Source organism: Sciurus carolinensis, chromosome 9 (assembly GCF_902686445.1).
Source record: "Sciurus carolinensis chromosome 9, mSciCar1.2, whole genome shotgun sequence".
NCBI classification, from domain to species: domain Eukaryota; kingdom Metazoa; phylum Chordata; class Mammalia; order Rodentia; family Sciuridae; genus Sciurus; species Sciurus carolinensis.
The window spans coordinates 84,943,421-84,969,487 of NC_062221.1; the positions used below are offsets into that span (position 1 = coordinate 84,943,421).

General features: G+C 34.3%; 1 protein-coding gene across 9 annotated transcripts in view; it reads right to left on the reverse strand.

Moving 5' to 3' along the window:
- The window catches only part of Bbx (BBX high mobility group box domain containing), a 246,833-nt gene that overhangs the window by 109,216 nt on the left and 111,550 nt on the right, over positions 1-26,067 (reverse strand). Inside the window, exon 4 of one of the 9 annotated variants that reach the window (XM_047563425.1) lies at positions 21,897-22,013. The exons of the other annotated variants lie outside the window; for them this stretch is intronic. The gene's annotated coding sequence lies outside the window, so the exon portion shown is untranslated. The remainder of the gene's footprint in view (positions 1-21,896; positions 22,014-26,067) is intronic. 9 annotated transcript variants of the gene reach the window in all.

Here is a 26,067-nt window from a genome sequence, read left to right on the forward strand (position 1 = left end):
GCTTTTTCTCCCCCTTTGTCTCTAATCAGAAAAAAAAAAAGAAGATGAAAGACAGGAAGTGGCCTATCAACAAGCAGTTCTCCTTTGAAGACATATAACAAAGAACCACAGTTACAAGTATATGTGTAATTGCAAAGTTACTCTTCTTGAACAAATTCCAAATACGGTATCTGTCTTTGATCTTAGAAAAGCATTTTTCTCACTGTTCACTGCTGACATTGATGGTTCAGTTAGGCACCCTACTCCAAACTATAGGACAAATGTTCCTGGAAATTCAATCATGTGAGACTACTTTAGTTGACGGTAGACAACTAGATGTGGATGCTTATGCTCTGCCTTGGCTGCTTCCTGGGATGTTTCTGCCTGCTATGGTGACATAAAAACTTGCCTCTGACATCTGGGAGACCCTTCCTTGTGTCACATGGTGTTGGACAGTCATTCAGCATTTCCTTGGACAGGGACTATTATATCATTAAAAATAATGCAATGATGAGAAAAATATTGAGAACGCAAAACATAAATAGAGTTTAAGTTTTATATTGAAAAACGGAATCTGTTCTTAACTATTCACATTTGTTATAACAGTAAAAAAGTCCAATGATGATATGTTGTTTTAATAATGAAATAAGCTTATTTTAAAACAATAAGAATATCCCCAGCATCTCCATGCTTCATTTTGAACTATAAAATAAATACCATCACATTTTGTAAATTATTCAAAAAAAAATTTTTTTTACCTGCAGGAGCTATTTAAGAATTTCCTTAGATAGTTTGCTATGGGGTCTTTTAATTCAAGGAGAAAAAAAAAACAAAAACACATTGACATAATAAAATAAAGAGAAGATTCATATTTTTGATAACTAATAGTCCTTAAATTCAGTTGATAGAGAAAAACAGTAGGATCTAAAAGAAATCTAAGGATAACTGTAATCCTTTTTGAAAACACCCATTGCCACAGTACAATTTCTGAATAAAAAGGAAGAAAAACATGCTTTTAAAGTTAACATCTGCAAAAACACACAGCACACACTCTACAAAGTGTAGAGCTAATGCACAACACATATTGGAAAACTGCTAATGCTTGGACAGCAAAGTGGTATTTGCTCTCCTAAAATAGGGGTTTGTCTGAACATGACACCAAAACCAAATTTAATTTTTGAGACTCATCCATAAAGTCAGTACTCAGTTTGTTCTTTACTACCATGGGATAATACTAACCAACTAAGTGTGAGTGAAGAGCTTCAGCAAAGCTCTGGGAAGCAGAATTAAAGAATGATAATCAAAAAAAGTAAGGTGTGTGTCACTGGCTCTGACTGCATCAAGGAAAAATTGTGATCACAAACCCTAAATAAACAAACCCTGAAATTTATCTCCTCTAGAAAAATAGCTGTTTCTTTTCCCTGAAAAAAGAAACTCTTCCTTTCATCCTTATTAAATGACAGTGATCTTCTAGATACACAGGAAGACATGAGGCAGGGTCTATTTCTAAAATGTGCAATCAGACCACATCACAACCAGAATCCCGCCATCTTTGTGAAATATAAATGGAACACTAAAATAGAAAGAAAACTCTAACAAGAAAGGGCACAGGAATTTGAAGGCAAAATCATATAAAAACATTTTTTCACTAAATGCATTATGGTAACACTTACATAGCATGATTCTAATTAAAAAGAAAAAGAAAACTGCAAAAATGCACTTATGTCTAGGAAAAAACACCGGAAGGATAAACAAAATGGATATGGGAGGCATGTGCACTGAAGCTGATACCTAGTTTGTCTTCATATATTTCAGTGTTACTCTTATATGACATGTATTATAAGCAAAAAAGAAAGCCAATAAGTTATTTTAAAATCAAATACTTTAAAAGTAATTTAACAGAGGACAAAGTATCAGGTTTCTGAAGTACCAAATCAATATGCTGCAGTGGAAAGTCATTCTCCAGATCCTTTCTGAGATCATATGACATATTTTAACACTTGCTCAAAATTAACTGCTTCACTACATAATTACTGCAACTAGAGCAAATGGGCCTTTCTGTCTGTAATTCAATTACTTTAGAAGGTTTTATAGTTTATTAAGAAGTGAAGCATTTACCTGACTACATATATAGAAATAAAAGACTCTCAACATAACATATCCTAATTAAAAGTGAATTTAAAATTTTTGTTGCTTGTATTTATACAGAACAGAGCTGATTGGCCAATGTTCTGTGGTCTTGAGAGAGAGTTCAAGCACTGTTCTGTCTCATTTTCAGGTGACTTAAGTGATTTCCACATCATGATTAGAGGCCCAGAGTTGGTATGCTAGAGTGAGCTCCCTTGGTGTGCATTATATTTACACAGCTACTGTGACACTATCACCTTGGATAGAAAAATTTTGTTTGTAGGTTTACCTTCCACACTTAATAGAAGCACACCGGTTACAAAGAATGCATTCATTAAGTGATGAATAAATGAACTCTTCTAGAAACAAATGAACTTGGGAACAGATGTCAAGAAATCATAGTGAATCATCTGTAACCTTAATAGGAAAACTAGCAAATATTCCTGTCTTAAGAAAGGTTTCCAGCAACTCAAGTCTTCTCTCCTTCCTCCAGCCTCACTCACCCAATTCTTGTTTTTAACACCTTCATGAATGTATTCAACTTCGGCCTTTAGAAAAAGAGGAAGAAAATTGTTTTACATGTAGTAAACTTAGAAGGCTTGGTTTTTCCTAACTATGAATTATCCTTTGCATTTCATTACACTGCAGTGTTCTGAAGAATGCTACGTAAGTTTTCTTGTCTTGTGTCATGTTTGATTGCAGTGTTAGTACTATCAGCAGCTTCAGTAACTTCCTCCATGATCTGGACTGATTTATGGCCAGCAGGTAGTAGACCTGGAAATTTATATCTACTTCCCCCAATTGCTAGTTTGACTCAATAAGAAAAAATTAGCCTTAGTTTAAGCAACTGAGTAAATAAAATTAGCCTTATTTACTTTAATAATGTTTAGAAATCTCTAGAATGTCTACAGGATTACCACACCATCTACCTTACTCTTTATGTATATGGCATGTACCTTCAGAGTACAAACAGCAGAAATGTCCAATTACTTATCTGATCTGCTTAACTTACCATAACATACAGTACTCGAAATCAGCATTCCTCAGTGGGGATGCTTTTGGCATTTGGGTGGGGCTAAATTTTACTGGCAAGACTATTTCATTTCCTGTGGAGTTAACACATATCTAGGCTCCCTCCCCATCCTCTGGCCCATCCATAATCCCCAATCACTATGACAATAATGTCTCACAAATTTCTAAATACTCCCTGGAAGGTGATGGGACCTTTAGTTCAAAATCACTGCTACAAATAAACCTACTAATATAAAAGTTCCAATTTTAAAAATAAAAAGACTCCTTAAAAAATAAGTTCCATAGAACTTTTCCCTCAATGGCTATTTTAACTAAAACTTTACCAGTTATTTTCAGTTAACATGTAAGGCTCATCTACTATATACTTCAGGAGTCCTTATCAGCTTGAGTATTTTCTATGTAACTTTTGAATGTTTACAATCCTGGTGTTAAAACCTTCCATGTTAGTTAATACTTCAAATTGGTTTGATCCTATTAAAATAGGTTTCTAAAACATTATTTACTATTACTGCCATCATTATTCAGATATTGTGTTTAAAAAAAAATTACAGGAAATGAATCAATTGCTACCCACTCTGTGCTTGGCCACCACAGGACAGCACATACAAAGATGTACACTCCAAGACCCAGAGGGAAATATAATTTTGCAAACTTAGGGCCTCTCTGGTCACCAGAGCAATGCAAAGCTGATGAGTCATTTCTAAAACGTGAAGCACCATTATAAAGCCTCAAAAGAGCAACAAAGATCCCACGTGTTCAGTTAATGACAGATTATCTGGAATTGTAAATCCACATTTTTTAATAATAATAACTTCATTATCACTTAGCATGAAAGTGAAACTTGAATGTTTCCCTTATCCACATATGCAGCATGCCTTAAGGGACCTGTCAAGAACTGAAGTGGTCTCTTTAAAGTGGTACAGCAGACCTAGTAATTCAGTAGAATCACAAATGGTCTCTTCTAAATATTACATAAATAGTGGCTTTAGTGGTTTCTGACAGAAAACTTGCCCTCTTTCTGCTCCTTCTTCCAACAGCATTACTGTGAGGTACAACAAGTCCTAATGCTTTCATAATTTGACTCTGTTGCCAGTTTCAAGCCAATCAACATTCTCATCTTACTTGGAAGCTACTTCACCCTTGTTTTTGGCATGTCTACTACCACTTGCACTCCTTGGCCTCTTTTTAGAAATCTTGGACTTGGGTTGAGGGTGTAGGTCATTAGTAGAGGACTTGCCTAGCACATGTGAGGCATTGGGTTCAATCCTTGGCACCACATAAAAATAAATAAAATAAAGGTGTGGTGTCCATCTACAACTAAAAATATTTTTAAAAAGAAATCTTCAACTCATAAAATCCTACTTGAATTTTGGGATATTTTGCCTTGGGAAGAGGTATCATCAAGAGATGGTTTGTGGACTGGGTTTGTGGCTCAATAGTAGAGCATTTGCCTAGCATGAGTGAGGCACTGGGTTTGATTCTCAAGACCACATACAAATTAATTAATTATTTAAAGGTTCATCAACAATAAAAATACTTTTTTAAAAAGAGAGACGGTTTGAGAGACCAAATTAGAAGTAGCTCTAGTTGAAAGAGGTAAGGCAGATGTGTTCATTTACACCACCCTGTGCTCTGCAAACAGTGTTTCCAGAACTTCCTAAGAACCAAGTAGCCCCATGTGACAAATCAGTAAGGTTTGGCTTCTTCAATTCTCCATCATCAAAAAAAGAGGACTCCTTAGTCAGTGATGGACTACCTTCTGGCCACACTAATTCCTACCGGCTTAGCAGGAAGCATCTGAAATCTTGAATTTTGTTTCTGCTTTACACTTGTTCCTCCCAGGCTTCTCTGATCCCTAGGACTTAAGGCTGTACTTTTCTTACTGAAGCTGTTAATTGCTACAAGACTTTCTGCTTTAAAATGCCAGTTCTGATTCCTCCCAGGTTGTCATAGCCTGAGAAGTTCCAATTAGACAAGTGTCAAGTAATACAATAAATTAATGCTCACTTGAAAACAAGTTTTGGGGGAAGAAAAATTTTTACTGATTATTCTTGGAGACATTTTTGCAACCAGTAATATCAAGGTAAGGGGGGCTTTTATAGAGATCCCACAAGAAAAATTCAGAGGAAAAGAAAGCCCGGACTGAAACTAATGTAAACTCCTGATTTCCATTTGCTCGTTTGTTTTTGTTTTTGTTTTTTCCTTTTTTATAAAGAAACAGTGTTAAAGCTAATAACCAAACATCCTAACAGAAGCCTGCTGTCTCTGGGACCTTTTCAATTCTGCTAGTCATTCATCATGTCTTTCTTAAAGAGGCTACATTTATTCATCTTTGTATGTCCAGTGCTATTATTGCACCTGCCCACACATTAGGCACTTAATAAATGTCTATTAAATAAGTGTCTCTGCAGTTGGAGAACCATGCAGCTTTCACATTCAGAATAGCATTGTCCTGTACGAAGCTGAGAAAAGATGGAACCCAAGTCCATAAAACTCTATGAGCCTGAATTTGGGGTAATTGAAACTACAATGTTATATAAGTTCCATACCAAAAATTGTATAGTACTTGTTTCACTTTACAAATGAAATATTAGCTGTATTAAGCAAAACTATAATCTAAATCATCTATATTATGAACTTTACAACTTGAAATCTGACATTTATTGAGAAAATTTGATGGCAATAATACCATCTTAAGGAACTACATTAATCTGTGGACTTTTTTTTTCCTTTTAAATGAAGACAAATATGGCTTTGAAAGAAATCCCAGATCACCTGTTTAGCTCCATTTGTCAATACCTAGTACTTCATGTGATTCGGCATAAGGATTAACAGCACAAACACTCTTTTTTTTTTTTAAGTTAAAAAACCTGTAGCCACAGATTACTGGGTTACTTGAGCATGGTTACCTTGAATGAGTAACCTAACCTCTCTGTGTCTTGGCATCCTCATCTATAAGAAGGGGAATGAAATTTTTAAACACACACACATTACTTAGAACAGTGGTTTGCATGTGGTAATGTCTACAAATGCTTCTATTATTACCATTATAATTAATAAATATAAACATTCTAATAAACTTGAAATACATGACAACTAACAATTATTAACCTCATATAAACTAAAAATGTAACAAATTCTTTCAACATTAAATTTATTATAACCAGATGTTGTATCAGGTTGATTTACACAACTTTGAATGCTTTATTTTTGTCAGTAAATCTTAAAGAAATACCTTACATATGAAAAATCTATGGTTAAAGAAAAGACAGGGGTTGAAGGTGCTAAATATAAACAGTGGAGTAACCAAACAATTTATAGTGACCAAGAATTCTATGAAAATACACTGTTGATAAGAAAATATATTCAAGGTAAACTTAAATGGAAAAAAGGGCAGACTGCATAGGATATAATTTTTTTTCAAAATGCATAACAGATGTGTCTATATATGTATACACAAGGAAAAAAGGTGTGAAACAATGATGTTACATTGTTTTCAACATTGTCTTTAATAGAATTATGGGTTTTTCTTCTTTTTGGTAATTTAGTTTTCTAATTTTTCTCTAATAACTAAATAATCAAAACAGGAAACATCTGGGTAGACTTTACCTTCCATAAACTAAAAGTTCTTCAAAATACTAACAGGCTAAATAGAAAACAAAATCATTCATAAACTTGTATGCACTATTAAGAATATCATTAGCCTGTTAATAACTAATAACCTGGAAAATGACTCAAATACTAAGAAATTTTTCATAGGATCAGGCCAGTGATTCTTAGAATTTTAACTTTAAAACAGGAACTTTGCAACGATATGGAAAATAAAATCTGTATCTCTGCTACAAGCACAAATGTCCTACACCTGTAAGAAGCAAAGGTTTTCTAATTAATGGTTATTCAGACCACTTTTTTCTATATTTTCTATGTGCTTATAAACTTAAAAAAAAATTTAAATGGTTAGGAAAGCAGGCTTCCCAATGATACAGTACAGGTTACCAGTATCATGCTGTCTTCAAGAACTTGTCAGGGATGCAGAAATGTTCCCTATAATAACAACAATGACTGATGAAAATCTCTTCATTAAAAAAGATGATTTTAAAGATTATAAAAGTCCAAATGTTCATGAACAACCAAACTTTCTGTGGGGAAAAACAAAAGACAAAAAAACAAAACCTTGTTTCCATTATGCCATCTAGTCAAGAATGCTGCAGGCTGATTCTAAACACAATTATAAGGTGCCATCTAGTGGATATTTCAAAAAGTTCCTCCCTTCACCTACACTTAAATTTGGATGAACTAGTGTTTTAAAAAGCTAATCTGGATGAGGAAATAGCTATCTCTTAAAACATTTTCTCAATTACTGATTTGAGTCAGTGGGCAGAAACATTTAAAACACAAAGGCAGCCACCTCTGACTGGTAACATTGATTTTAAAGTTGAAGTTGAACCTATGCAACCATAACAAAAGAATAAGGAACAGCTCGATTGTCTCCTAAGAGGTCCAGGTCTTATAATGCTCCCTACACAAGTTCAAAAGGAGATCCAATTTGCCAAACATGCTCTTATTCACTTCAGTCAATAATAAAAGATTACCATCACTGAAGAAGGTAACTACAGTTACTGCTGCTTCATGTTACATGAAAACAATTCACTTATTCATAATAAGCTATATCTGATATTTAAAAATCAGTAGTTTCAGGCAAAGCTCTGATAGGGCACCATGTCCCAAGTGTGCACAGCTGCCAATGTCCTCTTCTCCCATGGGGTGGCATAGCACAGGACATGACTAATTAAGATAAGTCAATGAACACAGTATATATACATAACCAGTATAAAAAAAGGCTAGAAAACACACATATATATATATATATAGTATAAAATAAGCCAAATGCTTATTTTACTATTATTCTGCAATCGTTCAGGTAACAGTTTACATTTAGATTTAACTGGATGAAATCTATAGCTACCTATATTATCCTAGTTATTGACTTGGAATTTGGGGGGGGGGGGTGCCTTCATTAAAGTTTCTAATTTTCTAGATAATTTCAGTTTTATAAAACAGAAATTATCAATTTATTTGAAGAGCACTCTATTCACTAATGAAAAGTTTTTACTTTGAAAAGAGTTTGTCTGCAGTCTGTCATAACTAGCTTTCTTAGGAAAATTGTGCATTTGTTCTTCTGTTTCTGGTGTAATAACTAAATTACAGTTTAATTTCTGTTTAAGGAACTATTCTAAAATGAAACTCTTCATTTATAGAACTGATAGGGACTGCAAATCCAGCTTTCAAGTACCATCTTGTTTCCCCCAATTTATAAGTGAGGAAAACAAGACCCACAGCTCAAGTTCAGCAAACAAATTATCAGTAGGGTTAAGGTACCTTAACCACAAAATTTAAACTCTTTCCTCTATCATGCTGGCTTTTTATTCTTCTCCAAAAAGAAATGGTATGTTTCCATTACAACTTTAAGGTATTTCAGTTTCATTTTTCATCTATAAAGTCCATTTGAGAACTGCTGCCTTGGTGTATCTGAAAGGCAAATAAGGGTATTAAAACCAAGGGTGTCAGAGAATAAAAGGTGGGAAGAGGCAAAGCAGCTACTTAGATCAGTGGTTTTGATGAGGGGACTTAGAGACCAGGAGGGAACAAACCCATCCATTACTCAAGTGGGAATCTGTTGTGAAGAGGGCATAAGAAGCTGTTTCTGTTTACTGGCAATGCTGTCCTGGAATTTGCTGTAGCTGAAGCAGCACTATAGACTCAACAGGTGCCAACAGACAGAACTTCACAGGCTTTCCACAAAACTGCCATCTTTTTTACCTGTTGTCATCCCCTAGAGCAAAACAGAGCTACATAACACATATTCCTTCAGCTCTGAACCAATTCCAAACTCCAGGATTGTAAATTTTATCTGGGTCTTCCAATCACATTTGGGGCAGTCGAGGCTTGTATTTAATTTTTAAGTTATAAATTCCTTTTTGTCACTAATCCTAGGACAATATTTTGACCCAGTGAATGTGTACATAAGTGAAAGTCTGCAAACTTGGATGCATATACTAAGTCTAGGCAGGAGAATGCCTTAGCTAAATCACCTACCTCTAAATCTCATCTGGCCCTAGAGATAGCCCAACTCTGAATTATTCCAAGACTGCATTTCTTAAAAGCGCTGTACAACAGGTCTCAGCTCTACAAAACTTATCAGGCCTTTCCCTAAAACTAATTCTTTAGCATTGGCTTTAACAGAAGTCTTAGGAGTACTGTGACAGGCCCAAATCTAAAAGGGGTTCTTTGTAGATCATATGTGAATTGCTTTTGAGAAAGTCTCTGTAGACATCTTACTTTGGCTCCTCCTCTATACAAACCGCTGTGCAAGCCTAAGAAAAGCAGCTTTGAAACATCCAAATACACAGATTTTGTACAGCTGCCACCAGCCTGCAGACGTTGCCAGAGGAAAGGGGCGAATCAAAGCAGTTCTCCCCATCCTGCTCCTCAATGTCTCCCCTTACTTGGCAGCTATACCCTGGGATTCGTCATCTAGCTGCATGTCCAGAGGCCCAGAGTCAGTTCCAGGGCAAAGTTTCCTGTCAAAAACTTTCAGAGTGATATACAAAAAACAAAAAACAAAACAACAACAAAAAAAATTAATGGAAAGGAAATCTTTCTTACCACAACTGTGAAAAACTAAAAGGGCGGTGAGGCAATGACTTAGAAATTGCACTATGTATGTGTCAGAACATTCACATGTACCTTTCTGGATCAAATGTATTATAGGCACTTAAAAGAATCAAGAAAAATCAATATGAAAGTTTCTTATATTAGTTACATAGCCAGAGAAGCTTCAAAGATATTTATTTACACATGAATTTCTCATTTTCAGGCTCCTCTGACACTTATTTCCAACTTTAAAGATGACTCACCTACAGGCTCTATTTTTTTCTCTTGAAAAGTATGAGTATCATTAATGGTCTGAGTTAAATTACAAAATATGTAAATTTGAATGCATTCTTCCCCCCAAAGGAGAGTGCTTAACTTTACATTTGGTGGTCATACCACTCTGGAACAAAAGACAGTTCATACCTATTCACCAACATAAATGAAATACTTGAAGACTGTCACCAGAGACAGCTCCACTTTTTTTTTTTTTTTTTTAAACAAACTTTCTCTGAGACTTTTACATGAGAAGAAACTTTCAAGGGTAGAAAAGGTACACGTTCAGACATTAAAATTTTATTTCAAACAACTAAGCTGTTTCTTTTTTTAAAAAATTCATGTTATGCTAATTTTCAAGAGTTTATAGTAGAAAAATGTTATCCAGAATAGGAATATTTCTAAGAAAAAATTTGAAATACATCTTATTAACAATCTGTTGTCTCTTAAGAAGAGCAATTTGTAAAAAGGAGAAGCTGATCATAAGAGATACAAACTTTTAATCAGTATTCCTTTCATTCTCCAACAGTCTAAAATTTTTTGACTTTTGTCTGTGGTTTGAATTTTGTGAAGAAACAATATAGTTGTTAAACAGGAAACAAATAATACAATTCCTGTGGGAAATTTTTGGGGAGTGAGGTAGACAGGTGAAAAAGCAAAAATGCTGGAATTTAAAAAATGTAAAACAAAGCTTTATTAGGAACATTTTAAATGGTCATTTTGTTAGAAAATGGTTATATACAGAATACAGAATAAGAAAACTCACTACTATATTCAAGGAAAACTCTATAATCAAATCTCATTATATATATAAACATGTATATGTATACAAATAAATAAAAATAAGGTTTTACGACCATGCAACTCCTCCTATGATTTCTACTATTAGGAGTGTTTTCTCTCCCTAGTACTTGTTCTCTTTTCTTCCTCATCAATCTGCTAAAAGTTTACTTAATATGAAACTTTACCTTATTAAACTCATCAAACTTGATTTAAAAATACTACTTCTAGGCTGGGTACTGTGGTGCAAGCCTGTAATCCCAGCAGCTTGAAGGCTGAAGCAGGATTGTGAGTCCAAAGCCAGCCTCAGCAAAAGCAAGGCACCAAGCAACTCAGAGAGGCCCTGTCTCTAAATAAAATACAAAATAGGGCTGGGGATGTGGCTCAGTGATCAAGTGTCCCTGAGTTCAATCCCCGGTACTTTAAAAAAAAAAAAAAAAATACTATTTCTTCCCATTTTGAACTCTGTTATGGTTTGAATGTATTCCCCAAGGTTCAAACTTAATTCCCAGTGCAAGCATGAGACATGGGATCTTGAACAAGTGGTTGGGACGTGGGGGCTCTGCCCTCATGAATGGACTATGGTCAACACTGCAGAAGCGGGTTCCTTATCTCAAAAGTAGATCAGTTATAGAGGAATTCCAGCCTGCTCTTGCCCTCTGTAGCCCACATGCTCTTTCACCTCTCCATCTTCCACCATGGCATGACACAACAAAAAGGCCCTTGCCAGATACAAGCACCTTGAAAGTGAACTTCCCAGAAGTGAGAAATAAACTTCTTTTCTTTAAATACTACCCAGTCTGTGGTATTCTGTTAGAGCAAAGCAAAATGGACTGCAACTCCTACTTTACTCTTGATTCAAAATCACAAATTATACTTAGAATAAACTAAATACAATTATAGTTAGAATAAACTTTACAGAGATTATACAACTTAATTCCTTCATTGGAAAAGAAATTCAGATCAAAATTAAGAAATGTGCTCAAGATCCGAGAACTTGTTAAAGGTGAAAAGCTGGGGTTACTACAAACTGATTCACACCAATCATTTATCATTTTCATTTATCATTGAGAAAGTCAAGGAAACACTACTGAAGACAACTTTGTTTTAAAAGCAAATCATTGATACTTTTCACAAAGTGTTAACAAGTTATAGTTTATGACAAGTCACATCATTAAGATGAACACCAGTCTCTCATCATTAAAAAATAAATGTATTCAGCATCCAGTCATGTCAGACACCTGGGGGGGGAAGCAAAATAATGAGAACTAAAAAGGAATTTAAACCTGTGAGAAAATTCATCATGGGCTTCTAATACTCTCCTAGAGAGGTCTGATTAACTTGGCACACTGTACTCTAATGGACTATAGCACAATAAAAAGAATGTCATACTCTAGTCATTATCCTAAATGGCCTTTAACTTAAAATATTGCTTTGTATATATGTCTATAAAACAGGTAGAGCCTTCCTACCAATAAATCCTCCCAATTCTTACCTTTCAGGATAATATGAAGATAAGACCAGGATTTTCAAATAATCTGTGTTTAGAGTTGTATGCAAATATGTAAAGTAAGTAATGTGTCTAAGACATACGCCCTGAGTCTAATTCAAACAGTCCAGTCACAAGATCACACCTCATCTGAAAGGGACCACATTTTACAAGCCTTAATGATGACATAAATCAACTCAGGATTTGGAGATAAGGACTTTTCCAAACCACATTTTCTTTCTGTAGCTATCAGAGGTAAAGAGTAACAAGACATTGAAGACACAAGATTTCAATGAAAAAGATTCAGAAAATGGAATCTTAAAATTAAACTGCATTTCTAAGTATCATATTTATTATTTTAGTGCACTACTTTCATTCTAAATATTTAGTTATGCTGGAAACTTAACACTCTTGTGCTCCCTAAATATTTACAGCCCTGGTCTCTCAGGAAGACAATCAGTTTGCAGTTCTATATGGACCTAATAAAATGTGTGAATAGTTTTATACTGCTGCATTCAATTTTACAGTTCCTAAAAGTCTTTTGGGACATCATTCTTAATATGCTTCTGGCCTTGTCCATTTAATTCTCTGAACTGATCTTCTTTGGTGAACTAAACCATTCGTTGCTTTTACCAAACAACACACACACACACAATTATAATTTTTTTCTCATCTAGTTAATAATATTGAGATGTATCCCTTGAGAAGTCAATCTTGAGATGAAGATTCAAGGTTTTCCTTTGAGGATGAAAAAATCATTCAGAAGGAATAATGAGCTTTGTCATTTTAGCTCTCTTATTAACAACCTCAATGGTATATAGGCTCAAATCTCTCCAAATTTCAACGGATGAATATACTACATGTGGACTTCAAGACTTCAAGTCATAGACAGAAGCTCTTATTATAGCTTCCAATATCTAATTTGAATGCTTATTTTGATTTCTTACACTACCCTGAATCAACTTGTTGGGCAACTACACACACTCAGCAGAGTCAATGAACATACTTCAGACAGCTGCTTTGTATTTATAAACCTAAGAACTATTTTTTTGCCAAAGAAAATTCAGGTTTTACAAAGAGAAATAAAAATTAAGATTAAAAAATTTTTCAAAAAATATGTTCAACAGAATGGCATCCATTTAACACATTTAAGGATAAAATAAGCAATCTAAAACTAACATACTCCATCGATGAACCACATTTTGGGGGAAACTGCTTTTTAGGAAAAAGTGACAAATTATGGGAAAAAAAAGTATCTTTAATTAAGAAAATGAAACAAAACAAATAAAATAAGCCTCCCCAAATACCTTGTATAGGAAGTAGAAAAATGGCTAGTGATGGTCATGGGCACCTATTTCTTTACATCTCCAACCCCTTGTATGCAATATATATTTTTTAAATTTCAAAATAATTATTTATCATTAAAGAAATGATGTCAAGATCATAATCCCATTAAAAATAAACATCAGTTCCTTATTGAGTCAAGTGTAGTAAACATTTTTGTACTGGCAATGAAAATATTAAATTTAAAAGTTTTCTACCAAACTTTCAATAAATAAAAGTAACCCAAACTCATCTTATGAAACATTCCCATTAATTCCATAAATGTTGTTCTTGGAACTGATAAGACATTAGTTTCCCTCCCTATCCATAGTTTCACTTTCCACTGTTTCCTAGGTCAACCAGTGTCTGAAAATATTAAAATGGAAAAATCCCAGAAATAAGCAGCTCATACATTTTTGCACATCATTCCAAGTAGTGTCATGAAATGTTACACAGTCTTGCTCCACCCAACCTGGCATATGCCCTTTGTCCAACATTTCCACATCGTACGTGCTACCTGCCCATTAGTCCCTTAGTAGCCATCTCAGTTATCAGATCGACTGTTGCAATAGTATCATGCTTTTGTTATAGCAACCCTTATTTTTCTCAATAATGGTTCCAAAGCCTCATAGCAGCAATGCTGGTGTTTTAGTCAGCTTTTCTTTTATCTGACCAAAATACCTGACAAGAACAACTTAGAGGAGGAAAAGTTTATTTTGGGCTCACAGTTTTAGAGGTTTAGTCCATTGTAGTTTAACTCCATAGCTTGAGGTGAGACAGAACATCATGGTGGAAGGGAATGGCAGAGGAGAGCAGCTAAGGACACAGCAACCAGGTAGCAGACAGTGGGCTACGCTCAACAGGAACAAAATATAAATCCCAAAGTCACACATCCAGTGACCTATTTCTTTCAGCCACACCCTACCTACCTACAATTAACATCCAGTAAATCCATTATCAGTGGATTAATCCACTCATTAGGTCTTGATTCTCATAATCTAATCATTTCACCTCTGAAAATTCTTGTATTGTCTCACACATGAGTTTTGGGGGTGACTTCCTATCTAGAATATAACAGTTGGTAGTTTGGATATACTTTTGTATATCCAAAACAGTTGAAAGTGCTTCCTTTGAGTCATCAGGTAAAAGTTCTCAGTCTAAAAATAAGAGAAAAAATACTGTATCCTGAGGTTACTAGGATCTAACGTTAGAACAAAAGAAATAGTGAAGAAAAAAAAAAATTGTGTTTTTCTTGCTGTTACACCTCAAACTGCAAAACTTAAAAATTAAACTTATAGGTATATATGTATAAGAAAAAGCAAAATATATATAGGATTTGGTATTATCCTTAGTTTCAGCATCTTCTGGGTGTCTTCAAACATATCCCCCAAGAATAAGGTGAGGGATGCACTACTGAATACTAAAATTACAATTTGATGAAAAATATAATCTTACTATATGTTTTAAAACTGGTACAAAATATATTGACTGAAATACTGTTAATTGACATTTTCTCTAAATTAAACAGTGTTCTCTCAAATGCTGTGCTTAATAGTTAAATCTAATTAGGTAATACATAACATCTGATAAAAACTCAAATTCAGGTGTACTGACATAGGTGCATGCATGTATATCAAAACAAATATGAATATAATCCTAATTTGGATTCATTTAACAATTCCCATGAAAGTAACAGATGACAAATAAGGGATAAAAAGTTCATCTTTCTCCATTTTCATATTTCATGAGTCAGAAACTTACCCATCAGATAGGCCTGACTATGAATTCTGACCACTACTAGCTGTCTAATTAGAGGGTCTCTGTTCACTGATTTCAAGGTAGACAAATATCTACTTCATAGTATGGTAAGAATGGAAATAAAATAAATATGGAAACACCCCCCCTTAGATAACCTCACTCATACTGCCTTAAATATTTAGCTAAATATTTACCTTGAAAAGAGCATGCTTTCTCACTTTTTCAAATCCTATACTTCACCCCACAAAGATGATTATAATAACTTCTAAATGATAATCTCCATTCCAAACTAACCTCTTTCATTTTATGATTATTTCTTGAATCTTGCATTCCCTGAACTCAAAGTCTTCAATGGCCATTTAGTATACTCCTGGATTTCAATTCCTTAAACTGATAATCTACATTTTTTGTTCTTCCCCGCATCACTCACACATACATTCTTTTAAAACTTAGCCCAAAATTCTCTTTCTCTGTGTTATATCTGAAGATCGACCTTCTTTGAAATTTAATTCCTTACAGCATAAGTCAGATTGCCTTTGTGACCCTCTTCTATTCTGTATCAAATGATTATGTTAAATCTGTGGCTCAGCCTCCTATTATACCTCTACTTCAGGCACAACCACATCATCATCAGTAACCTCTTAATTATAGATATTGAGTCTGAAACACAAAGATTCCACTGAAGATCACAGATTTAAATAGTGTAAGTTAAACTTGTCCACAGATCATTCTTTCCATAACTGTATCTGTGAATGCAGGAGAGGGGATGGAGAAGGTTTGGATGTTCCTTATTGATTTTTGAAATCCTCACAAAAGCATAAAGGAAGAAAAAAGAACAGTCCCATCGATGATTTCACCAACGTTAGTAAATATAAAGAATAAAAAAGCCAGAACCTCTGGGTAAAAACTGTCCTGGAAGCCATTTAAAAGTTCTCTGACTCAGAGTTCCAGAGCACCAGCTTCCCTAGGTCCAGCATGGTTCTTGGCAGTTGGCAGGTTATGAGTGATAAGAATGCAAATCTCATGTTTGCTGGGCAGCTGAATGCTTACACACGTTGCCAGCTGCCTTATTATAACACACATATACCTGCAGGTGCAGTGAATGGTTAAGTAACAGTGAATAACTATAAATGGACGGACACTGCAGCCAACATCCCTTGGAGCTCAAAACAGACCTTAGCCTGAGGGCAACGATGCCATCATTCAAAGCGGACACAGTGGGCTAGCACAGGGCAGAGGTAAAGAGTCCTTTGGGTAAATGCAAAGGAAACGCATTCGGAATGAAATCTGGTGAAAGAATACAAGTTTGGCATACACAGAGAAGAAAACCTGATGAAAATCTGACATCTTCGTGAGTCTCCTGGATTGCTGTACCAATTCCTCAAAACAAATGGCGATAGCAATGTGTGTCCACTCTACATTTCTATTGTTTAAAAAAATAACACTCCGCAATTTATTATTCAGAATTAATAAAATCTAGTTAGCCTTTTAGAAATATGGATTTTACATCTAAAATAATAAATGATAATATATTAGAAAATTAACTTAAGGAAAACAGTCATTGCTCACTTCTATTTCTTCAAAATTACAGACCCATTTAACATTGAACTGCTTTCTTATCCCTATATGAACTCTCAGAAAAAATGAACATTGTTGTTCTAGCAACCAACACTAAATTTGAATGAAACTTTTTACAACTTTTGTAACAAAATGCTTATTAAATAATACAGATATCTATTTTGGTATAATTACTTGAATAATTACATAAGGATCAATTTGAGCTTACTTTTATATTCATTATAAACTTTCCTGTATAACACAGTAAAATATGAATAAAAATTAAATGTGAAGTTCAAAATGTATTCCTAATTAAACATTTTAAAAATCTTTAACAAATTAAACACATTCACTACAGAATTTGTAACCAATGTTTTCTACTTTTCTCAAAAAGAATGTTTCATAACCCAAGTTTATATATTTATAAATTTTTCTACTGCATTTAGGGATGGTCCAACATAGTTTATTTTTAATATTTGCTGCAGCTTTAATCAGAGAATATATGTTTCTCTTTCAGAAGACATTAAATTAAGAATATTAAATGAGTGTTGTAGGTTTGGTGAAGCACTTTTAATCCTGCCTAAATTAATAAAATACTAAGTGAATTAATACTTTAAAAGAAACTTATTATTGTTAATTTAAAATATTAATGTGAACATTTAGTAGGTCAAACCTTTTACATTAATCAAAGATATAATATAAGAATGGTTAAACATTCTCCTATCAGTGAAGTTTCCATGTCATATATTTTCGCCCATATTTCCCTTATAAGCATAAAAGTGTGTTTCTTTTTCTTTGCATTCCTAAAGAATAAAAAATCATCTGTTGTTCTTGAGACAGGATGGCACTAACTGCTTCTTAAGAGAGCTGAACACTTGGCACAATGTTTTCTTAGAGTTTCATCAAGTAAGCAGTCAGGAGGGGTGAATTATCACACACAGTCTGGCTTCTTTTTCCTCATAGCTATGGAGTCCCAGTGAATCTCAATGTTTCCAGTGTATGGAGGTTAGAAGGGGAGGTCAACGACTAAGTTTTTAATAGTAAGTAATTTAATGTTTTTAAGAATCAAAGATGATTTTTAAAATTCCAAATCTGATTTTTAATAAAGTGAATGTTATTGAAACAAATCCTTCACTAATAAAGGTTGTCCCCTTTTTTTATTGTTTTAGTTGTGAAATTCTTCTCCTGCCTTATTCTCTTTTTAGCCAAAAATATGTCATACTTAGAATTTTCACAAAGAAAATCAATAACATTGTGATTAGATTAGATTATTTTATGTCCCTTTAAGAAAGGTTAGAAAGAACCTACCTGACCTTGGCTAATAATCAAATACACAGTCTGGCCAGGACCCTCAGAGATGGGGCCCTGTCTGCAATCTACAAAGTTAAGAGGCTGCTCTGCCCCTGCCCTTTGTAATCTGATCTCTAGTACCTTTTCCCTTCAGTGCAGAGTTCAGAGGTGCTCACAAAATGATGCCTGTATAAGACATTTAGGAAATACGTCATGTGAAAATCTGAGAAGTCTAAAAACTTCTCCAAGGTGGTTGTAGTGCTAATCTGTCTTAAGTTAGAATAGGATTCCTGCAGGGACAAAAGATATATATTTGGGAGTGCAGGTAGGAAGGAAAGCAATTCAGGTCCTCACTCTCCTTCTACCTATAGTTGAGGAGTCCCTGGCAGATGAACCAGAGCAGAAAGAAATGGACAACAGCACCAGATCGACAGACCCTCTAACTCCAAAGGAAGGCCCCAAAAAACCCAATGCTGACTCAACTGGAGTGTGAGAAAAGACATTGGGTTAAGTTGTACGGCAAATAACAAAGGGTACAACAAGGTGCCCTGATCATTGCTATAGGGCTGGGGAAAGAGAAGGAAAGGCAAAAGGGCAGAACTCAAACTCTTGCACAGAATAATGTCTGGGTTACCTGAAGAATGAAACTGGGATGCCAAAGGCACTCATTATATTCTTTCAAAGAAAGATAAATGTATTCTTTCTCTAGAACAAATCAAGCCTAAATAATAAAGAAAGGAAGAAAAGTTCAATGTATGCACTGCTTGCTATGGTTATCAGACAACAATCATGGGCCTAAAGCCTAGTGAGGTAAACAGATTCAGGTTCAGGTTGTGGTGCCCAGAAAAATGGTGAGAATTTTTTTTTTTAATTTCAATTATATGATTGAAAACAAAATGTTAGGAGTCAAAAGGAATCTTAGAGATCACAGATCTACCACTATCACTTCTCAAAAAAGCAGAATGAAACTCAAGAAGAAAGTTATTTACTAGCAGAACTATTTTCAATTGTCTTGATTTTTGCCCTATGCCATTAGGGAAATTATTGTTGCTGAACAGAAAAAAGGCATTTCAGTGTTTGCTGCATTTACCTCTTTGTTTACATTCAAAAAACATTTATTAAATATTTAAGTACTAGGCAATAGGCTAGATTCTAGTATCCTCTCTGGAATATCTTAGAAAATGGGCATAGTGAAGAGTGACAATAAACTTGGTAACAGGCAAAACACTGAGATCAGTCAACTAACACTATGGGCCACCAAGTACCTATTATAAGGCTAGGAGGAACTTTTGATATTAAAACTGGAATGAAGTATACAAGTATAATCTCATACCAAAAGAACTGTTGGCTTAAGAAAAACAAAAGTGGGTGAAGGACAGAAAAGGGGCAAGAATGGCAAACACAGCTTGACTCACACACTCAAGTTTTTATAACTTTTGCAATGCAGAATAAAATAGGTGGATCAAATCACTTCAGCTTGCAAACAGTCCTCTGTGGGCTACTCCTTCGCTATCTCAACTGCAATTTTAAGAGGAAAAATTAAATCCGTAAAAGATGTGTGTATTTCTCTGCCGTGTTTTAGAAGTCAGGATCAGCTGACAATTTTAATTTAATCATAAGGGAACATTATATTATGGTTTTCTGGAGGAAAATACATAGCAAACATGTCCAACTATTTCAGTAGCTGAGTTTGAAAAAAGGTGAGAATGATGAATGAAAAATGGAGAGAAATAAGAGCAGCAGCTGCTGCAAAGAATAAAACTAGCTTTAAAAAATGAGGGTCATCAGGGTTATTGTTAAGATGGTACCATAGGCAACCTTAAAAATCATTCCTATTTTTAAACTCTGCATGGGTACAATAATATTCACAGAAGATCATTCTTAAAGATGTGGTACATCTATTAAACAGAATCTAGCAATTTTCAATAACTACAGGAAAAGGAGGGAAGATTTACATTATGAAAGGGAGTATAAACTTTAGCGAGTTCTAAGGAAACGCATTTGACATTATCTTGTGGACTGTGAAGCTAAGCATACCCTTTGACTTGGCAGTTCTGTTTCTAAACATATATCCTACCAAAAATAACAGAGAGGACATATATAGGACTCTTAAGAATTTTTCCTCTACAGCTTTATTTCTAGTAATACACACACATACACAAACACACACCCACACACACATGAAAACAGCCTAAATAGTCATTAAAGGGAAATAAAGTGTGGCATTTTCATATAATGAAATACTATAAACTACAATCATAAATAAATTACAAGCATAAGCAGGAATAACTCTTAAAATCATGAGCAGAAAAAATAGGTACTGCAGAAGAAGACAGTATTATATTATCTATATAAAATTCAAAAAGAAGCAAAATTTAACATAGGGAGTAAATGTGTGGAAAACTATAAAGAAAAATGCGTAAGTTATTAATAAATTCAACATCCAGGAGTAGTGAGGTAATAAAGTGAGGTGTTGGAATCTGGTATGGGCATACAGGGAACTACAGATACTAGTAATGTTCTATTCCCTAAGCTAGTGGTGGGTACTCAGTTACTCAAGTTATTCTTTATACCTTATTTAATATTCTTTGTACATGTAACATTTTCTAAATACTATAGGGTTACTTCTACTTTTAAACAACTATCAGAAATAATCCTACATTTAACAGTTAAACTATTTTAAAGGTATTTCTAAGTATGTGCAAAGGTATTTCTAAGTACCTAGCATGTACTCATCTCTTTTTAAGTTCATGTGGCTCTTTGAGGAAAACATTTTCCTTCTTAGTTCACATAAGAAAACTGAGATTTCTGTTGTTAAGTAGATTGCCCAATGTTAGACAGCTAGCAGTGCTGGGAACCAATCCACTGGGAACACTGATAATCCAACTCTGAAAACGTGGTGCACATCTATTAGGGGCATGCATCTGCTAAAATATGACAGCAGAAATAAATCTCCAACATGAAAATTAAACAGACTTGTTATACTACAGTTTACTATTCTAATTGCTTTTAGCACTTAAAATGATCAGTGTGTATTAATTTTATGTCACAGAACTTCTTTATTGCTTCACAACCATAATTTACCCTTAAATTCTCTAAATTCTAAAACTAGCAACAAATACCAATTAAACTGATGGAAAGTGACAGCTTTACTGTATTTCTTCTCATAACTTAAATTTCTCTAAGACTGGAAACTTAAGGAAAGTTAGGTGTTGGTAAGCTGAAACTTAGCGGTCTTATTTCACTACGGTCCTCCATCTCACAGGCAAGCAAACAGGCTTGCCAAAAGAAATTACTCATTTCCACCCTCCCTCTCCTCATCTCTCTCCAATCATACTTCAAAACCTAATTTTAAACTCATGTAGGAAACCTGATTAATACCACCTGGCTTTCTCTACTCCATTAACCCTGGGTTCTTTCAGCAGACATTCAACACAACTCTTTTATAAAATTATTTCTCAGCCTTTAGATTTTTTGTTGTTTTTATTTGTACGTGTATTTACCCTGTAAGAACAACTGAAAAGAATTTACAAGTTTGTTTGTTCTGCACTGCACCCTCACTCATTCTTCCCTCCCAAGTACAACAAACTATGCCTGTGAACAGTAGTCACTATATAAATGCTGATGGACTTACTACAGTGGAACAATTCGCCTCTGGTATTTCTCAATATCCCAGTGAATCCTCCACATCTACAACATGCTGGAGATGATACCAGGTACCGCTAGAGGCTTGGGATCTTCCTGAGGGTGCCTGGGACAAGAAAAACACAGAAAGAGACCAGAGACAGTCAGGAGAAACACAGAGAGAGGAAACATGGAAATAACCAGAGGATAGAAATAAAGAGCTGAGAGGAACGCGAGAGTTAGGACTCATATAGAGAGACTAAGCAGTCAAAGGAATCAGAGACAGAGAAGAAGTAGTTGGCAATCTTAACTCAGGTTTTGATTTTGAAACCACATTTTTGATACTATTTATTCATGTAAATGATATAATTTACCACTTCAAAGTAATTTCTTGAGTTTTTTCTGAAATTTATTAAAACTATTTACCAAATTTCACCTCTGAACATTATATATATTAACACATAATCCTTAAAACAATCCAGCTGTAAACAAGGAGATTCTGCCCTCTCCACCCCCACCCCCCAATTTAGGAAATGGAAGTCAGGGAGGTAATGTGACCTGCTCAAGGTTGCAAACAAATAAATGATAAGGGGGCCCCCAAATCTTCAGATTCCAAAATGTTTCCTGATATCCTATGGTGTCCCTAATAAAAATGGACATTATATAAACCCAAATTTTTTATAAAATACAAATCAAACTCTAATTCAGAATGAAATTTTTCCATCTTATGGGACAAATGAAATACCACTACTCCAGTTACTCATCAAGAATATTCTACTCTATTTTAATTAATTTATTTATTTACTGTGTGGTACTGGGGATTGAAGCCAGGAATTTGTACATGTTAGGCAAGTGTTCTATCACTGAGTTAACACTCCCAGCCCCTCTTAAGAGAATTTTTAAAATACATCAGAAAAAATAAATCATAATAAAAATATATCAGAATAACAGAAAATTTAGACAGAAATGAACAGTCACTAGGCAAAATTTTAACCTTTGGGAAAAAAAGCTATAAAGTGTTCATTTGCTTTTACAATTTCATAATTTGAAAGTCCTAATGATCTGGCACATTTTAGCTGACCAAAAAAATATGAAAATGTTCTACATTGCAATGAATTCTTAAAAAGTTAAGTATCAGTAAAGGACTGGTCTCAAAGTTACTTCTCTCTCATGTCTTACCTAACACCTGCATTGCAATCCCATTTCAAGGTACTCCATAAAGTAGAATGATTTAATGTACACTCTTAGTAAGCTTTAGTATGTTTCTCTTGAGGGATACTTATACTCCTCTAAATAATCATGCACTTTTAGAAACAATCAGTGTAATTGCCAGGAAAGCTCCTTTGATACAAGTACAGAACATGTTATTGGATTTCACAGCAAGACAATAAGAATACAAAGAAATTTCTATTCAACTGTGCATCGATATATTTTCCATAATGTTCAGCAATTTTTAAACCAGAAATTTTCAAATAAGGCCTAAAGTACAGTACTGCTCTGCCCTCTAGTGACAGGCTAGGCTTTGCTAACTGCATTTTATTATTTTTAATTCACTTTTAAGCAATAGTTTGATTTGTATTTTATAAAAAATAATTTTTTTTTTTTTTAAACTACAGGATGGCTGCTTTTTCATTTGTTGAGTAGTGAAAAGAGTCCTGGTCAACTTTTAAGACATGATTTGTGATTTGAACACAATGTAGGAAAGACACTAGAGTTCAACAGTTCCTTTTTATTGGGATGGCCCACCTAAGTGTTATAAACCAAAAACAAAATTAAAAAAATAATCTCTCCTATATTTAATTTTTTTATTTTATTTATTTATTTATTTATTTTTGTACTGGGGATTGAACCCAGGATACTTTCCCCCTGACTGAGACACATCCCTAGCTTTTTTTTTTTTTTTTTTGCGGTACTGGGGATCGAACCCATGGCCTTGTGATTGCAAGGCAAGCACTCTACCAACTGAGCTATATCCCTGCCCTAGTTTTTTTTATTTTTCATTTTGTGTGACAGGATCACAATTGCTTAGGGCCTCAGACTAGCAACTCTTCCCAGTCACTGGGATAACACACATGGGTCACCATGCCTGGCTCTATCCTTGCATTTTTACGTGCTTTACTTAGAAAGGCAAAATATCCCATTTAGTTTTTGTTAAGAAGTTTACAAAACTTATAACTTTATAAATCCCAAATTGGTCAATTCTATTATTTTGGAATATGAGGTAATAACAGAAGTGTTACAGTGAATATCATGCATGGGTGAACAATTGCCTATTAATAGTAATAGAGAAAAAAATGTTTAATACGAACTATACTGAAAATAATTTACCTTTAATTGTTCAAAGGAAACTTCAGGATTTTACTGAGGGTAAGTGTCATCATTAGGAAATCTGTTATTACTTTACTAGTATACATGGAAACCAATATACATTAATCAAGGATGCCAGTTAAGACAGTTACATGGTGATTCACCCTAGTACTTTGATGAAAGGGAACTTCATTGTCATAGTAGAAGGTCCCTCCAGCCATAGGCTCTTGTGAGGAATGGATGCATTCCTAGAAGCATTTCTACTCTCACTAAACCCAGCATACCACTTCTGTCTATACACTTTATGTGTTAAATATAAACCATGTATTTGTGCACAGGAATATAAAAGGATATCTGAATATTTGAAGATAATTTATGGGATAAAGTATAACCTTAGGCAGATCACTTAACCTCTCTGTGCTTTGGTTCCCTCAGCTTAAAAAAATGGAAATAAAAAGAGGCTCCTACAAATAGTAATGTTTTATACCTTGGTAGGTATCTGAGTTATACTGGCATATGCATTTATTAAAATTCAAAGATGTGTCTTTAAGAATTGCACACTTTTGCTAAATGTAAATTTCACACCAAAAAAGAAAAATACACATACTTTAGAATTTAGGAGGAGGTATAGTGATGCCTATAATTCATTCTCAACTGCATCAAAACTTCAGTTGAACTGATAAGGCAAAGAGATATATATTTATGATAGAGATGTCATAAAATAAATGTGGTAAAACCTTAATGGCCAAATCTAGGCAGAGCATATACGAGTTTGCCTAACAAAATGATGAGGGTACATGCACTTACTTCTCACCAGGTTGATGCAAAGATTAAATATATGTAACAGTATTAAATATAAAGACTGCTGACTTAATCAATGGCATATAGCAATAGGCTGATTTAAAGACATGAAAAGCAATGATCTATTCTTCCCATGTTGGCAGAAAAGGGAAAGTAACCAGATACTGAGCTCCCATACTAAGGTAAATGTTTCAGCTCAAATTTGAAATACATCATCAAACTGTAGGGGCCATGTAAAAAAAACAATAGTCTTTGAAAGTCAGAGCTAAATCTGAATCAAAGCTAAATCAAATCAAGAAGTTCAATTTATTTAAACATTCTAAGCTTCAGTTATCTCCTATTTTAAAATAAGAATAATAGGTACCTATACATAGCTAAGCTCATCGTGAAGATTAGGAGAAAGAAAAAAAATACACCCACAGATATATAAATTAGAACATAAAATGCAAAAAACAGTGGTTGTTTTCATCATTTTGATCATCACTTCTACCTAAGGGTGAGTCCTACATACCTGAGACCACTTTCTGCAGATGGAAACAAAACTGGCTACATATCTGATTCACAGCTTAGAAATGGCACATACAGGTAGCCCAAGTACTCTGTAAAGTTTTCTAAAAGATCTTCATTAAAAAGCAGGCTTTCCATAAAGTATCACTACACTTGGAGTAAAAGAGTTGGCAGTTACAGGGAACTCATTATTTATTCCTCTGTAATGCCAATTATAATAAATATAAGTCCTCTGGGTGAGATATTTAGGAAATACACTTGTTGATGACATTTTAAAGGAAGTCACTGTGTGCATTTGAGGAAATGATATCAGCACCTGGATAAGCTTTATTTGAAACAGTCTAAGGTAGCAAACTTCAAGAAAAAATAGTAAGACTATATTTATAGAAAATTGGTTCTGTGCTTCCAGGGAGTGGATTTGTAAATCATGATGCATTACTCCCCGAAGGCAGTAACTCAGCATACAGTTCCAACCAAAGGGAGAATTGAGAACTTGGCACTGAAAAGGGGTATCTTAGAAACATTATCCAACAGGGCGTCTGCATTGACTACTCCATGAAAACTAC